The following is a 16,113-nucleotide window of genomic DNA, read 5'->3' on the forward strand; positions in this document are numbered from 1 at the left end:
GATATGACAGCATTATTTTTGTTCATGTCTATTGTGTTGTGCTTCAGCTTTTATTAAAGTACATGCCTATAGTGAAAGAGCAGATAGTACTTATGTCTGTCGTGGCTGATTTCTATTGCAAAAAGGTCTGAAATACCCTTTTCTGAAAACAATTTACCGAAGAGATGATTATATCGTTGAATCTTTAACAATTTTGCTTTGCTTTTGGTAGTGTCAATTAAGTGTTTTGGGGCTAACAAATTAAAACCAAAAAGTTGAGTGCTGACAGATTGCTGTTTGAGTCATTCCAGTTTCCAAAAAGTCCTTTTCTCTATCCAAAGTAATTGGGTTTGATTTACAAAATGACAGAAATTAGAGTTATGCTTTTCTCCCCGTTGAGTGACAGCTTTGTGTCTCTCTGTTGGAGCCCAAATTTCCACGTCTAAAACAATCGCAGGTCAAGATTATGGATTGTTCGAGATGAGAAAAACAAAAACAAGAGAAAAAGGGATAAACAAGGGAGGGGAAGGAAGCCAGGATGGAGATATGAATTGAACCGGAAAGAGCCTTGTGTCTAATGCTTGCCACATTTGCTCTTGAATGAAGGTCTAATTACCCATCGGTATTTGGTGCCAGCGTTCCCAGGTCCCAGCAGCCCCTGGGCCCGTGCAGGCACAGAGCGTCCAGAGCCAGCTGCCTCCCAAACACTTGCAGGTATACAGGCCGGGCTAATAGTCCTACCACAAGGGAGCCAGATGAAAGAGCAGGAAACTGCTGCCAGAAGCCCTGAAAGGATTTATGTAAAGACAGGAGAAAGATGCAGGGATGAAGCAGTGGCTAAACCCACCTAAACCTACATTACATACCTGTTTATGTGCTGAGGAGAGCAGCAGGTTTAATCCCGGAGATAAAGCTTTATGATCTGAATCCCGGGTATACATTATGGATAATAGTGTCAAGATGATGAAAGTTAGAGGTCCTATAAAGGAAATGTGTATGGTCTTATTTTTGTTTTTGCTGAAAACCTCTGGTTAAATAAACTTCAAGATTACTTACTTTGAAAAACAAAAAACAAAATCATGTCTAGTAATGATCTATAAGTTCTCATATTATCGTTTTGTTTATTTTTAGGGAAGACTCAATTTGGTTTTATATTTTCCATAATGGGTACTCACAAAAGACTTGTTACCTCTTATGTTTTCACCCATGTCCATTTGGTTTGTTACCAGGATTGTACAAAAACTACTGAACAGATTTCCATGAAACTTGGATGGAGGATGTATGTAGGCCCAGAATAGACCTGAGTAACTTTTGCTGCAAATCAGAGAAAAGGGACAGATCTGGGAATCTTTTAAACTTCTTTTTAAAATTGTAAGTTTGGACGTTTTCTCCAACTTTTTTTTTGTTTGTTTCTCAAGAAATAATGCATGGATTTTGAGAAAAAATATGATGAAAAAACAGGCATATTTAAATGGCTGGTTTATATGAACATATGAGTAAAATTATATGCAGTATGGTTATGCTTATAATTGAGCAGTTATTGAGCTGTTAAATATTGGACTGCAGGGCCTTGGCGGAGGTATGCGATTTACTGAGTGTCAATCTTGTTTTAAAAAGAATGGTCAAAATCAAAACCACAGAGATAAAAAAGAATATTGTGACTTTAATTCAATAGCATGAATCAAGCTACAAAAAGCAGTTAATCACACATAATCCACAGTGCAACTCAATGGTGTTTTTCTTTCCAAACCTCATATCAAAAACAAAAAAACAAAACGAATCAACTTTCTTTAAATTAAAAAAAAAAAAAAAAAAAGTTCTGAGGCCCTTGTGTCGATGTCCTTGATGACATCATCAGGTTTTTATTTCTTTGGAAAGCCCCTTCCAAGGCCACTGCTTATATTTCACAACTGTTTTTAAAAGCTGAGGACTACTCATGATGAGTAAACTGAACTACAGGTGTAAATGCAGTGGAGTGCCCCTTCTAAAATGTAAACACTTAATTGCGTGTATGAGCAAGCGTGGTCATTGTACTCAGCTCTGGCCCAGAACATAAATTCAGCCTACGTGTTCGCATGTGTTGGTGTGTTTAGTTTCGTCGGGGGTTTACCTCACAGTTATTTATAAATATAAACACACGAGCCGTCTCTCCCGCTGCCAGGTCAGCAGTGTAATGTCTAAAGTAGAGACAAAGTGAGTAATCGTCTATCTGTGTGGGATGTGATTTCCATGAAAGAGGCCGGCAGGGTGGGATGGGAATATCGCCAGTCATGACGACTCCAGATCCATCCTGAGGAACAGGAATTCCCACAAGCTGGATAAACATGCAGTTTGGTCGGGGGGGAATGGTGTGCTTGATAGAGACTCTCTCATCTTTGAACATGGTCATTGTCAGGATTTTGTCATATCTTACCGCAGAAACACGCAATCCTCCAGAATAAAGTAGGTGTGGGCGCATGTGTCATGGTGACAGTGATTTCGCTATAGTTTTGCCTCCTCCTCTAACCGGGTAATTGTGATTTAAAATGCTGACCTCTTGGACGATTCCTCAGTTTGACAGCCTATTTTGTCCCGGCTAGATTGCATATATTCACAGCCCAAGCTAATGAGAGATAGCTCTCAGATAGCAGGAGAGCTACACAGAGAGGCTTGGAGGATGTAGGGCTCGGTAAAGGAGGGAGGACCGGGTGGGGCCAGACATTTTACGGCCTCTAGAGTTACTTCGGCTTGTTTTCTTAGAAGGCATGTGTCACTATTTGATGGCCCAGGGAGGACAGGAATAATACAGCAGCGGCTATGAGAGGATAATGTGCAACCGCGGCCGGCCAGAGAATCCCCAACTGTGTTTATCCTAATGGTTTCAGACAGAAGCACTGATGGACATGGGGCTAACCTGAACAACCACACATTTGAATGTTATTTTTCTTTGGGGTTTTTTTTGTGTGTTTTTGTTTCTCTCATGGGTGTAAGCCTGCATGTCTGACTATATCATTCTTTCAGTATCAAGTGTGTGTGCTCTTGCCGCGAGCATACCCTAAACTCCACATCTACGCGTCTGCGTTTGTGTGTTTTTTTTTCACATGTAATTACTGCGAATCAACTCTTTGTGCATGGTTGGAGTCATAAAACAAGAGAGAAAGAACATCGTTATGCTAGTGGGGCACCTCACTAAAACGCTCCAGTGACAGAAAATGAAAAGCTGTAATTCCTCCTGTGAAGTGAAGTCTGACTTGTCGGAGTAAAGCACTTCCTATCCTTTTGTTCGGATCTCAAAGGGAATTATAGGGGAGAGAGTTAGATATGGCTGTTAATAAGAGCCGCCGAGCCCTGACCAGATGAACGTCTAAGTGATTTAGACCATGACAGGTGCATTAAACTCGTAAAAGCAGATTACCTTAACCTGGATGTTCATATTTTCAGACCTGGAAAATATAAAGGGTTCCATCACGTTGCATCTCGACAGTGTGTTTGGTTCAACTGTTGAGCGAACAGCAGAGACTCAGTACTTTGGGGTTAAGACTGGATGCACCACTCCCACATTATGTTTTTTTTCCAAGGTCGTCACTTGATGAAGGAAGCACATTTTTTTTTTTCTCAGAATTGACGCCATCAGCTCTCATATTGATAAGCCAAGAGGAAGCAGAGGGTCTGGGCTGGCCGTAGTAGAGGAGAGTAGAGGATGGGTCCAGGAGGGGAGTGCATGGAGATCAATGGGCTAATAAAACAAATCAATGGAATGAAACCACAGAAAAAAGTGAAGTCATTAATTTGCAGAGACAGGATGATCCCACCAACCACATGCATTGATTAGAAATGAGGTCTGTGGAGAACCTTCGGGGGGTATCATATTAGTGGAGGGAAACGATGGCTGCGGTGGGGGGGGGGAGGTCGCTTTCCTCCGAGGGGCTTGCTGCTGTACCGATGCAGGAGAATAGGTTAACCGGTGGATCAATGGCCTCTTCAGCAGAAGTCCGAGGAGGACAGCGGCTCTGTGTTTGCTCTGCAAAGCGCTGTCAACACAATATCTGCAGGTGTGATGTTTTCTCTTTGCTTATGAGCGCAATCCCATTGATTTTTTTTCCACCCCCGTTTTTTCAGACCAAGTGTACTCAAGCATGATTATGATATTGAATACATCATAGAGTACAAAGAGGTCTGCAAATAAGGTCAGAGGTGATGGCTAATGTTCCATTTTTATCAATATGATTATTGTTAATCATGATTTGTAATCAATAGCGTTGGGCTGAGTTATATACACTGAGGCCTACTAGAAAGCGGCGCAAGCGTGGCCGCGGAGACATAATGTGCAGGTTGGAAAATGACTGATTTAATACGGAAGGTGGAAACACACCAGCCCATCCTCGCCGGGAGAACACCCGCAAGTGGTCTGTAAAAGCAGCTAATACTGCTGTTTCTGTTTGTTTTAAGGATGGTGACCGAGACAGGCCGTGGCAATCATGACGGGAGCAAAAGAGGAATTCAAGTGGTGTAGTGTTAAGTCTGCATGTGGATGAGGTTGGGGTGGATGGGCGGGTCAAACACACCCAAGAGATCGCTGTTCCCGTCCCGTGTTTAACCAAAAGACAAAGACTTGTTTTCAACGTACTTAGCTTCCATCACGTACAACAGGTGACATACATACAAAGCTTAAGATACGTAACCTACAAAACTCGTTTTAACCCAAAACCATGATATTTTCCTAATCATAAAAAAAGCAGTTTTTGTACAGCGTTCAAGTTGCAGTAAGCTTGCCACTGATACTGATACTGATAGTCTATGTCATTTTGAAAGAATCATATGTTGTTTTGGGAGTCATCAGCAATCAACCTATTCAGTCATTCAGGTATGCAGACTCTTTTTAAACGTACACAAAGCACAGACCTCTGTTTGAACCAAGCTGTGTGTCCCTAAAAACCTCCTCACCTCTTCTCTCGTCGGTACAGATTTACAGTACGATCTCCTTCTATTTGTTACTGAATTACATTTTTTGCTCCCGAAAGCTTAAAATTTGCAAAGTTCACCATTTGTCAGGGTTCATCCGATCTGCAGACACAGCATAGCTTTTCTACTGCCATTTTGGTCAGGAGGGTGGATGGCGGCTAGGGGGGTGGATGGCGGGGGGGGACAAGAAAAGCAGGTGATGTGAGATTGACGACTTAAATACTTCATCAATCAATGCTGCAGCCAATGTGTTGTTTGGTGATTGGTGGAGAATTCAGGCAATCCATCTTTCCCACCGCCAACTGGCATTCAGGATTCTCCTCAGGTTCTCCATGTAATGCCTTTATTTCTTTATTTTCAGGGTTAACCTATGCTGCGGATATTTGTGTGTGTGTCAGTGTGTGTGTGGGGGGGGGTCCACTCTAACCCTTCACCTGTTATTAGAGTCTGTTCGACATGTATGCTGCAGGAAAATGTGCTACACACAAGTAGACAGTCAATTCACCATCAGGCAAAATAAATCATACCACCGAACTTTGACGGCGGTAGTGTAATTACTGTAATTATATGTAAATGAGATAATAACCAAGAAGACTGGCAGTTTATGTCTGCCATCGCACTGTATTTTACTGTGCGTGTTGCCTTGTTGGTTTTGGTCGGAAGTCTTCTGCACTGTTTCACAATGGAGACCCAAATATTACAGCCCTGAAGCTGCTTTTTTAATGCATAACTATTTTGTTCCACTGTCACTACAGAGGAGCTTTTATCGTGCCAGGGAGATATGCAGAAACATGACGAAACACTTGCCTTGCACAGGATTTGATTCCATCCAGTGCAAGATATATGTTATAATGTATGGTGTTGGAGGTGTGATACAAATGGAGAAAAAGCCAACCAAGGAGGGTCTTTTCACTGCTCTTCATCGTGATACTTGTTTACACCAATAGTCCCAACATATCTCGCTTAAAGGATGACAGTGGAGGTATTATTACCTCTGCCAAGGAGGTTATGTATTCATTTCTGTTTGTTTGTTGGTTGGTTTGTGAGCAGGATTACATAAAAACTGTAGAATGGGTTTCCGCAAAACTTGGATGGAGGATGGGACTCACCCCAGAATAGACATGTTAGCTTTTGGCATAGTGCTTTTTTTTTTTTGGACATTTTCATTAATTTCTCAGGGAATGACGCATGGATGTTAGGGTCAAGGGTTAGAGGTTTGGTGTATTTAGGTGGCTGATATCTATGAGAGAGTGGACTTTGATGTGGATCCTAATAAAACTGTATCCTAATAAAAATGTAGCAGATAAAAATTTAGGCTTGATTGAATTGATTGCATGGCTGTGGCGGAGGTTTTGTGCCCTACAGAGCGCCATTCTAGTTCTATATTTTTATCAACTAAATGAAAAAGAAAAGACTGAAACCCATTAAGTGTTGGTCCATATCTCAGTACTTGTGGCACTTAGCCCCAAGCTCATTGGTTCCTGAAGATGCAAAGAGGTTACATACTTATAGTATTAGTTTTTTTCAGTCTGTTATTTCCTTTTTTTTTAAAATTTATTCATTTATCTCTTTTTTAAGGTTGAATTATTTCTGAAAACATATAGGCACTGCTGATTTTAATAAATGTTGCTCTGGCAGGAGTATAACAGGACAGTGTAGTTTGTAAATGGACTAAACTAAAATAAAAAAACAGCGTGTTTGTTCATCGTAATGAAGGAAATTGTCATCAAGCTCAACTATGCGGGACGCTGATATGTTAATGATGATGTATTATGACACAGAGGAATGTTACCACTTGGTAGGATGAATTCATAGTCGGTTTAGGTCTAATCAAGGTGTAACAATAGGAAAATTACTGTGCATTTTGTTTGCTTTATTGTCTGATTTCACCATTTACTGTATTGACATTTGAAAATGAATATTGGACAGTGCTGCACTTGTTTTAGATTGGTGGAGATGAAGTCTCTTCAATAAGGTTGGAGTTGTATCTATACATTTGAGAGCATATTGGCTTCATTGATTAGGGACCTTCTGACTTCACATGGCACCAATATTTTTCAGGCATTCATTAATTAAGTAAAAAAAAACAAAAAAAACCTCAAAATATCATTATCCCAGTGGCCATCCTATATGTGTCAAAATTGACAGCAGTATGCATTAGTTAGCCCACATTAACTGGCAGTGTTTCTTCAAACATTACAATTTCTCTCCATCCTCACTCCTTTCCTCATCTCACCGTCTCCACCTTCATGTGGTTATAGTAATTCTGAAGCCCCTGGGTTTTGCTTAATTAAAATACATCCTTTTTTGTTCCCCTCGGAGTCCAGCGATAGAATAACTATGCAACGGGGTTAGCCGTATTTAGCTCCTTGAGGAGTTAGCCAATGTTGTGTCAGGCAGCCACTCACAGCTAAATCAACAAAAGCCTGCGAAGATGGAATGAGAGAGAGAGAGAGAGAGAGAAGCAGTGAGGGAGTGACACTGGAGGGAAAAAAAAGAGGGAGGTTGGGGTGAGGGTGGGGGATCCCACATCGTGTAAACCCTTAGCTTTTCACACTGAGCAGCGTTTTCATGCTAAGCTCCGAGCTTGAACTGAAATCCTCTCGCTTATCCTCAAATCCAAGATGAAATACTGTCAGATGTAGTGTGATCCAGGGAATTTGGTGGGAGACTGACAGCAAGGGCAGAGAGACGTATGAGTGACTGATACTGAGAGGCACGAGTGTGTGTGTGTGTGTGTGTGTGTGTGTGTGTGCTCGTGCTCGTGCATGTGGAGGAGGAGGAGGAGGAGCAGGGAGAGAGTGGAAGATACTGCGAGGGGAGGAGATTGAATACAATGATTTGTCAGAGGCAGAGTCAGTGACTCATGTCAGTTTGATGCCTAGTAACCAAGGACACAGTGGAGAATAAATCACATGAACTATACTGTACCATCCTTTTGATCTCACATATTACACTTTGCACACTTTTTTAAACAATGACAAAAAGTGTTGTGAACCTCAATGATTTTGTGCCGAATTTTAAAAATATCAGATCATGTCTGTATTTGACTGTAGATGGCATCAATTTGCATACTGCCACATGTCATTTTGGTGGCCGTGTTTGTTCTGGAGTCAGATGTTTCTAGGTGGGGGTGATATTTGGAGGGCGTGTACGTCCCTCATCTCCGAATAGCTCTAAGGCACAGGCAGGAAATGGAGTCCTGGCATTTTGTTTTGCATCGCTGCTCCTCTTTATTAGAGAGGAACAGAATCGGCATAGAATAATAATTGGAAAATTGTAAGCTTGCTTTCATTATAATTAGCGAGATCGCAGGATGCAATAATCCAATTATTTTACTTAAAAGCAAGTTCCCTCATCCCTCTGCAATGTGTTGCAGGATGTGTAACCTCATCCCACATGGACATGCCAGTGAAACTCTGTCTCTCCCACTTCATCCCCCCCTCTTACATGTAAACACCAGCATGCTTGAGTGTGCTCAGACAGCTGAACATACACTGACATATGAACACCATTTAGGGCCAGGAGAAACTCACATAAACACACGCGTGCACACACACCTCAACAACATACAAATAATTGAGTAAGATTTGCTGGTACATTAAGTTTAATGTGTTTGACATTCGGCGAGAGGAAATGGTAGGCACGAGGTGGAGTAGCCGCGCCGCGTCTTTCTTCAATCAGGGCACCGCAGGGCTTCATTTTACAACCCTGACACCAAAAAAAAAAAACCAAGGCCCGTCAAAGCTAATTAGCGCTGTTGCAAATGGATACAGGTCATGGCTCTCAGTGGATTGGTCCACAGAGGGGTCACCAGAGGTCAAACCTCCAGTATGGAATGATATAAACAATCATCTATAGACCACAAACCAATCAATCCCTTTTAACACTATCCACTTCCTGGTTGGCTGCTCTCAAGGGTCAGAGGTCAATGTACAAAAAGACATCTGAGCCAGTGGGTTTGGGAGTGGGAGGCACATCCTGCTGATTATCTATTCATTTATGTTTTAGCAATCAATACACCAGCAAAATATTAATATTAGGGTATTTGAATAGTGTTAAAAAGTTCTCTCTTTCTTTCTTTCTTCTTTCTTTCTTTCTTTCCTGCTTAGTTATTTGTTTACTCCACCAACAAAACTATGCTTTCACGGTTTTCATTTGTTTGTTGGTTTGTTACCATGATTACACAAAAAATACTAAACCGATTTCCGCAAAACCTGGATGGACGATGGGTCTCGGCCTAGAATAGAGCCAACTTTTGGTGCGACATTTTCTTTTCTCCTTTCCTTTAACATTGTGCAATAGGGTGTTTCTCAAGGAATAATGCATGGATCTTCATGAAAAAAAATCTGGCGTACGTAGCTGGGTGGTGTGTAAGAGCGAGTACAATTTAAATTGAAAAAGATGGTTGAGCAGCTATGAGTGGTTTAAAATTTAGAGTTTGGATTACTTATTTAATAATTTATCACTTTTTCATTGCTCGCTTCACATCGCACAACAAAAAGGAAACTGTCCATGCATGAACTCCATACCAAAAAAGCAATATATAAGAAGACAAATGTGATCAACTGTGAACATCTTTGTTCGCCGTTTAAATCATACATCAGTGTGTGTTTTCCTGCTCGCTGAATAAAATCACTTCAACATCAACATGAAGTTCCGCAATTAGCCGAGCAGAGAGAAAGGACAGAAAGTCTCAGAGAAAGGGGGGGTGGGGGAGGAGGGGAAGGGAGAAAGATGGAAACCAACGCTTGAGGAATTGAATTACCCGAGCCTTTTCTCATTATCATTTAGCCGTCTTTTATGGCCCACCAGTAAGAGATGATGTTCCCATGACCCCGCACAATACACAGACATATTATTCAATCCCGCCTCGATGAAATTCCTGCAAATAAAACCTTTGTGCTGGGCAACAGCTAATTATTTGACAGATTGGCCCCCTTCTGGCTCAGGTTACAGTGTGGAGTGGCCATGTTGTAGCCCCCCCCCCCCCCCCCCCCCCCCCTCCATCCCACACCCACCCATCCACCATACCCACCCACACCACCAGCACTCACCCACTCTCCCCCAGCCCCTGCGCAAAGAGGGGCCACTTTGAGACAATCCCAGAGGGCCTCATTCTTTTCAGGAGATTATATATTTCAGCCCCCCCCCCCCCCCCCAACTCCCTCCCTCCTTCCTCCTTTCCCCAACCATCTATCCATCCAAAATCAGGGGAGCGTGGTGTGTGTGTGTGTGTGTGTGTGTGTGTGTGTGTGTGTGTGTACAGGGGGCTCTGTCTGTCAGTGACAGCAGTCATTTCATAGTTTAAAGGGTGTTCTCAAGCAGAAATATTTAATCTTCCCACGAAAATAAAGTCTGGTGGTAGAGGACTGGTACAGAGAGAGAGAGAGAGAGAGAGAAGCCATGTCCAATATGTGTTGTGTTACTCTGTATTTATACGACTTTGAAGAACTACTGTACATATGCATGCAGTGTATTTTTTCGTAATACCAAATTAGAGAGCGGGGAACATTAACGGATTAAAGTTTTGGGTGGGCATGCCTTTGGCTTTGATTCAGTCCACTAATAACGAGAGTTTGTCATTAGTGTTCGGACATGGACCACCAAGATAAATGCCAACACATGTTTGAATTATCTGGAGACTAATGGCGTTTTCCTTCAGCCCTTTCCCTCCCCATAAAGATCCCTTGTTGACTCGACTGTGCGGACATTTTGAGTTATCAGCGCCGGTTTAATCTGTTGTTTACTTTGCAGCCATGGGCATGGCATAACTCAAGAAGGAGTAGGTGTTAAAAGAGGTTAAAAGTAAACAATTAATTCAAATCATGTGAAGAGACTCTGCTGGAAAGCTATGAAAATCAGCCATTGTGCTTTGAAAGTTAGATTAAATTAAAAGTAATTTGTGGAAATATAATATAAAAATACATAAAACACTGTGATGTTAATGATGTAGTTTGACGTTTTGATTCATAAAACTTAGAAAAAGGTCCATATCTATTTATATTTAAAATATCAAATACAATTTTTACAATTTAATTATTAATAATAATATTATCAATATCATTATTATTATTATTATTATTATTATTGTTATTATTATTATTATTATTATTATTATTATTATCATAACACACATAATAATACAAATAATAATAGTGTAATTGTTGTACCCTGAATCTGACCTTCAAAGTGCTAAAACTGAAACTAAAACTCACTGATATTTATCATAATACTGGCCCTGAGGGCTTGTAAAACCACTGGCCTTTGGCCTATAACCCAAGAGAACTAAAACAAGGAACTGTTGCTACTGTTTGGGGCATTTCTGCTGTAAAATGCCAGAGCTGAATATTACTAAATGGGGAATCGATATCATAAAATGAAACAAGTCAAAAAATGGAAGTTGAATTTTGAGTTACAGTAAAGGAAGTGCACCGGGCAGTGTTCACCCTGTATGGCATGTCATATCACAACAGATAGAAGAAAGAGAAACTGTTTCATTTCCCAGCAGACACCAAGCAGTAGGTTCGAAAACCGGATTATATATGGCACAACATTTTAAATCTGCCTTAAATGTTTGAATTTTTTTAAGCTTAAATATGAGAGCAAATCGCCATCGAACTGTCTGATGGCCTCCTGCAGGTTAAGAAAACTCTACCACCCTTTAAAGGTGGATCATTTAGTGTTGAAGGATAGATCTTCATTGAACATTTTTTTTTTTTTAATGCCTAACCAAACACACAAACTCTCATCATGTCCATGACTGAAAAAAAATAAAATAAAAAAAAACTGACCTCAAACAACAACGCAACTTCAAACAAATTCATACTGTTTTGCTAACTTACCTGTTGTTAATATTTGGCGGACCCTGCCACCTTTCCAGCTTCAAACAGTGTTCCGGGGACCTTTTTTTCCTCTTCCTCTGTATTAATACCTCATTTACATTGAACATGTTGAAATTCTGAGTTTGTTTTTCTTCTCCAAAACTACGTAGCGCCCCTTTAAACACGTGTTCGGACAAACTTGATCTCCACAGAGCGGAGAACTGGTTAAGTTAAGAACGAGTCATTCCCCACCCATTCTCATTCACCCTCTCCGTGTGCCTGCAGCCGTCGAACGCTTGCCGGGCTCCGGTTGCATGTCTGGGATGCTCAACTACTGTGCTCACCTGGCATGAACCCAAGCGGAGCGGAGCCTGGAGTATTCATTGCTCAAGCTGGGTGAAGGTCACAGAATCCAGCCCTTCCCTGCTCCGCTCCCCAATGAGCAAACATATGGTCACGGAGCACCTTGAACATGTTTGGGTTACCAGAACTACTTGGCCTGAGCTGCCACAGCAGAAGCGACAGAGGGGTTTTTTAGGCTCACCTTGCAAAAAGCAGAACAAAGATAAGGAGGGAGCGTGAGGCCGCCGGCCACAGCGATCATCATTCACTAGTTGCTCGCACGCAGGAAATACCCACGAGAAGTCACCCAACTGGATGTCGCTGTGAGAAAAAAAAAAGCTGCAGACCTTCTGGCCTCTCTTGTTTTCTCCTGATATAAATGTGTGTAATCATAAGGTACAATATCATCGCCCCGTTGCTCAAACAGCCGAGCCTCGTCTAATCGCTTCCACGTTTTTCCTCGGCGTTAAGCTCATTAGTGGGTGACCTAAAGGCATGTAGGAAAAAAAAAGACAAGCGAGAGACAAAAAAAAAAAAAACATCTTTGGATAATGGATGCTTGCTGTTTTGAGACAGTAAAAATAAACAGGTCTGCGGCTTTGATAATGAATCTGCTGTAAACATGAGCCCAGAGTGTGAGTTTATCACAACCGTCCAGCCGATAGTCCAACTTGCGCGCGTGTGTGTGTGCGTGCGTATTCTCACATACAGCCCGTGTCATTGCATGCGTGTGTGTTCGCCTTTGGGCCCGGCTGAGGGCAGAAGGTGGAGGGTGCAGTGGTGTGGTGGTGTGGGTGGGGGGTGTTGAAGATGATGACTTAGACTTTGTGAATGGGATGTGAGAGTGTCTCTGGTGTCTGAGTGTCTGGCCCAGGTGGCGACTGGAAGGCCGACTTCATTAGCCTTAAAGAGGAAACAAAGGAAGATGCATCGTAAAAAAGTGCCATCCCTCATCTGCGAGGCCACCGCCTGACACATTAGGAATCTGTATGCTCAATTAACCACTGGCAGGCTCATTTTTCCTCTCCCTCTCTGCCTCTCTCTCTCTCTCTCACACACACACACACACTCTCTCTTCGCCTCGCTCTTGATCAAACAGAGCAATCAGGAGCAAAGCAACACTTAATACACGGCATGTTTGTGAAGCTCTTGAGTATATTTTTCATCATGTCTGTGTTTGATTTGCTGGAAAAGAGGGCGTATGAACTTGTTATGATCTATAAATATATCTGGTGGGGTTTTTTGTGTGCAGATTTGTCTTTTCCTGATTAACAAAATCAAAGCTTGCTGATTAAGCCACTAAATGTTTTCAAAACATTTTTTTCTATGAATCCGCCACTGCATCCATTTTTTTCCGTTGCAGGAGGAGGACGCCCGGCAGAACAGGAAATCGCGTGACAAAAACGCATTGATTGGCACGTGAGTTTTATTATTAGAGCCCTCTCCTGCACCAATGTGTGGTAGGTAATTAACGCAGGAATTTCTACATTATAGATGACAAACATGGCAAATTCATGCAAGGATAAAACGATCAGGTTCCATGTTTATTACAGGCTGTTTGTAAGATTGCTATACATGCAGTAGTAGTTCTGTAAACAGACTGCGAACATGTAAAATCGAGTTTCCATGGCTGATATAACGCACCATTAAGCACGTGTGTCATATAAAAAACCTTGTCTTTACATGCACTGTGATCTTGATCTTCAACTTTCATTGATGCAAACACATGAAAATCCAACACACACCTTTCCCACAAGGCACTGTGTGGCAACCTGAGGATCCTTATCTTCCCGTGAACCTCCTGTGAAAAATGACAAAGTGCAATAAGGACCTGGCTGAGGTGGGGTTATGGGCGGTGCATAACAGAGGGGGGGTCACCGTGATACGCATCAGCCTTTGATTAACGAGGTGAGCTAGACGCTCTTTAAAATCACAGGGGTCACGGCTTAGGAGGCCTCCATCCAACACTTCGCCACACTTCACAGGGCCAACTTCTTTTTATTATCAGACACGCCCATTTTTCCTCTCCCCTGTCCCCCCTTCCCTCTCTTTCTCCCTCTGCCCCCTCTCCACGCCTCTCTTTTTGAGATATATCAAAGAGATGAAAAATGGCGTGCAGCTGGCCGAGTACTTCCTTCCTCTTGTCGGGGTCAGCAGTTCACTGTGCTGATAGAGACCCTCGCACCTCCATTAGTGAGTGCGTCGCTGCACTCACACAGGTCGCTTTGCTGCATCGCTGGATGCACATCACTCCTACCTGTGTCCGGATATCCTATCATTACATTCCTCCCTCGCTGCATTAGTCATTGATTGTTTTGGTGATGACCGACAGCTGCATGACCTATGTATCTATCATCATTAAATTATAAAATATCAACCCCAAGATGTTTAAGGTGCAATTTCTGTCATTTTGTTAAATTGCTTGTAATGTTTTGTACTGTCCTAACGTTTAATGGCTAATATGGGGTAACCACCATAATAAGATGTGGTACATTAGTAGTGATTTGAACTATTGTAACTATTGTAAAGGTTAATTGGGCATAACATGAGTTGCAACTTCATAATGACCAGACAAATAATGTTTGTAGATTAACTACACAGTATTTAATAATCATTTACAAACTTAATCAGTCACGTGCAACAATAAACAATCTAGAATGACATACTGTAGAATGCATACATCTGCCAAGGCCCGACAGTCCCTTTATCTGGATTAAAATGTAATAACTCAGAGATACCAGCCACTTAATATACATTTTTTTCATCAAGATCATCCTGCATTTTTCAACTCTTGGGGGGTTAATAAGGGAATATTTAGAGTTCAGTTGCTAACCTGCTTGCTTCGGTCAAACAACTTCAGTTGATCAGGGCCTTAAAAGCAAAACAGCATCCAGTGGCTGACTTTGAAACGTTGGATCTTTTAAGGGTGCAATAAGTCATCCTGGAGCTAGGTAGTTGATAGTTGAATCTCATTCCCAGGTCATCAAATCCCGACACTTTTGGTGGCTGTACGAATGGTCGACTGTTGAGTATCAATAAACAAACTTTCACCAGAATAGCCTACTGCACCTTTAAAGAAAATAAAAAGTTAATGACTAACTCAAAACATTTTTCAAATAAGATTAAGACGCTGCTATACAGCTGAAATCCCTACACTAATAAACTTTTTTTAATGCCTTCTCTTTTTTGGCAGTGCAGAGCGGAGTAGATTGACAGCAGGCTGGTCAGATTTCGAGTGTGCTCAAAAAGAGGTGCTAATCATAATGCTGAGCTGAGCTTGTTGAGCCGCTAATTACCTCCATTATGAAGATGCAGAGTGCCTGATCAGAGGCGCCTCGGTGTATACGTGTGTTTGTGTGTGTATACAAGTGTGTGTACTGGTCTGTGCCGATTAAGAGGAGGATTAGCCGTCCATCCTGAGGAGGGAGGCGACCAGGGGGTACAAGGAGAGGAGGGGGGAAGGGAAGTTGTGGTGGTGGTGTTGGTGGTGGCAGGAGGGGGGGTGTCCCCCTCCTGGAGACGAGCCCTGACCTTCTCATTTCATCCTCATTAGTATCTCATGTCAACAGAGCAGCCACTCCTTAATCATCTGCTATCATCCCAGGCCTGCACACACACACACACAGACAACAACACACCCACACACAAATAAAGACACATTAACACACATTTGCATGTCCTCATATATAAAATATGTGTTTCATATCATTATTAATACAATTTTCTTCCAAATTAATCAGAGAAACTAATTAAAAGTAAAACAGGAATGATTCTGCAACTTAAGCGTGTTTAACATGTAGTTTGAAAAATTCTATCTCAACACTACTTAGTGGAATGATACTAAAATAACTCAACTAATCTATCTTTCATTATTAATTTTCCATACACCAGATAACATATCCAATGATGTGCGTGTCGGCTTAGGGGGATCCTGTGGTGGACAGCAGCACTGCGGCGTGGCAGAGGGTGGGCTCGTCTATCTGTGTCGGCCTCGGTGCCACGGAGGCCCCAGCAGGGTCGGGGGGAG

General features: G+C 42.0%; 1 long non-coding RNA gene across 1 annotated transcript in view; it reads left to right on the forward strand.

Annotated features, from left to right (window-relative positions):
* LOC115566852 (uncharacterized) overlaps positions 1 to 14,867 on the forward strand; it is a 57,514-nt gene extending 42,647 nt beyond the window's left edge. Inside the window, exon 4 of the long non-coding RNA XR_003981085.1 lies at positions 13,450 to 14,867. This is a non-coding gene — a long non-coding RNA (uncharacterized LOC115566852). The remainder of the gene's footprint in view (positions 1 to 13,449) is intronic.
* Positions 14,868 to 16,113: the final 1,246 nt, after the last annotated feature.

Source organism: Sparus aurata, chromosome 17 (genome assembly GCF_900880675.1).
Source record: "Sparus aurata chromosome 17, fSpaAur1.1, whole genome shotgun sequence".
NCBI lineage: Eukaryota > Metazoa > Chordata > Actinopteri > Spariformes > Sparidae > Sparus > Sparus aurata.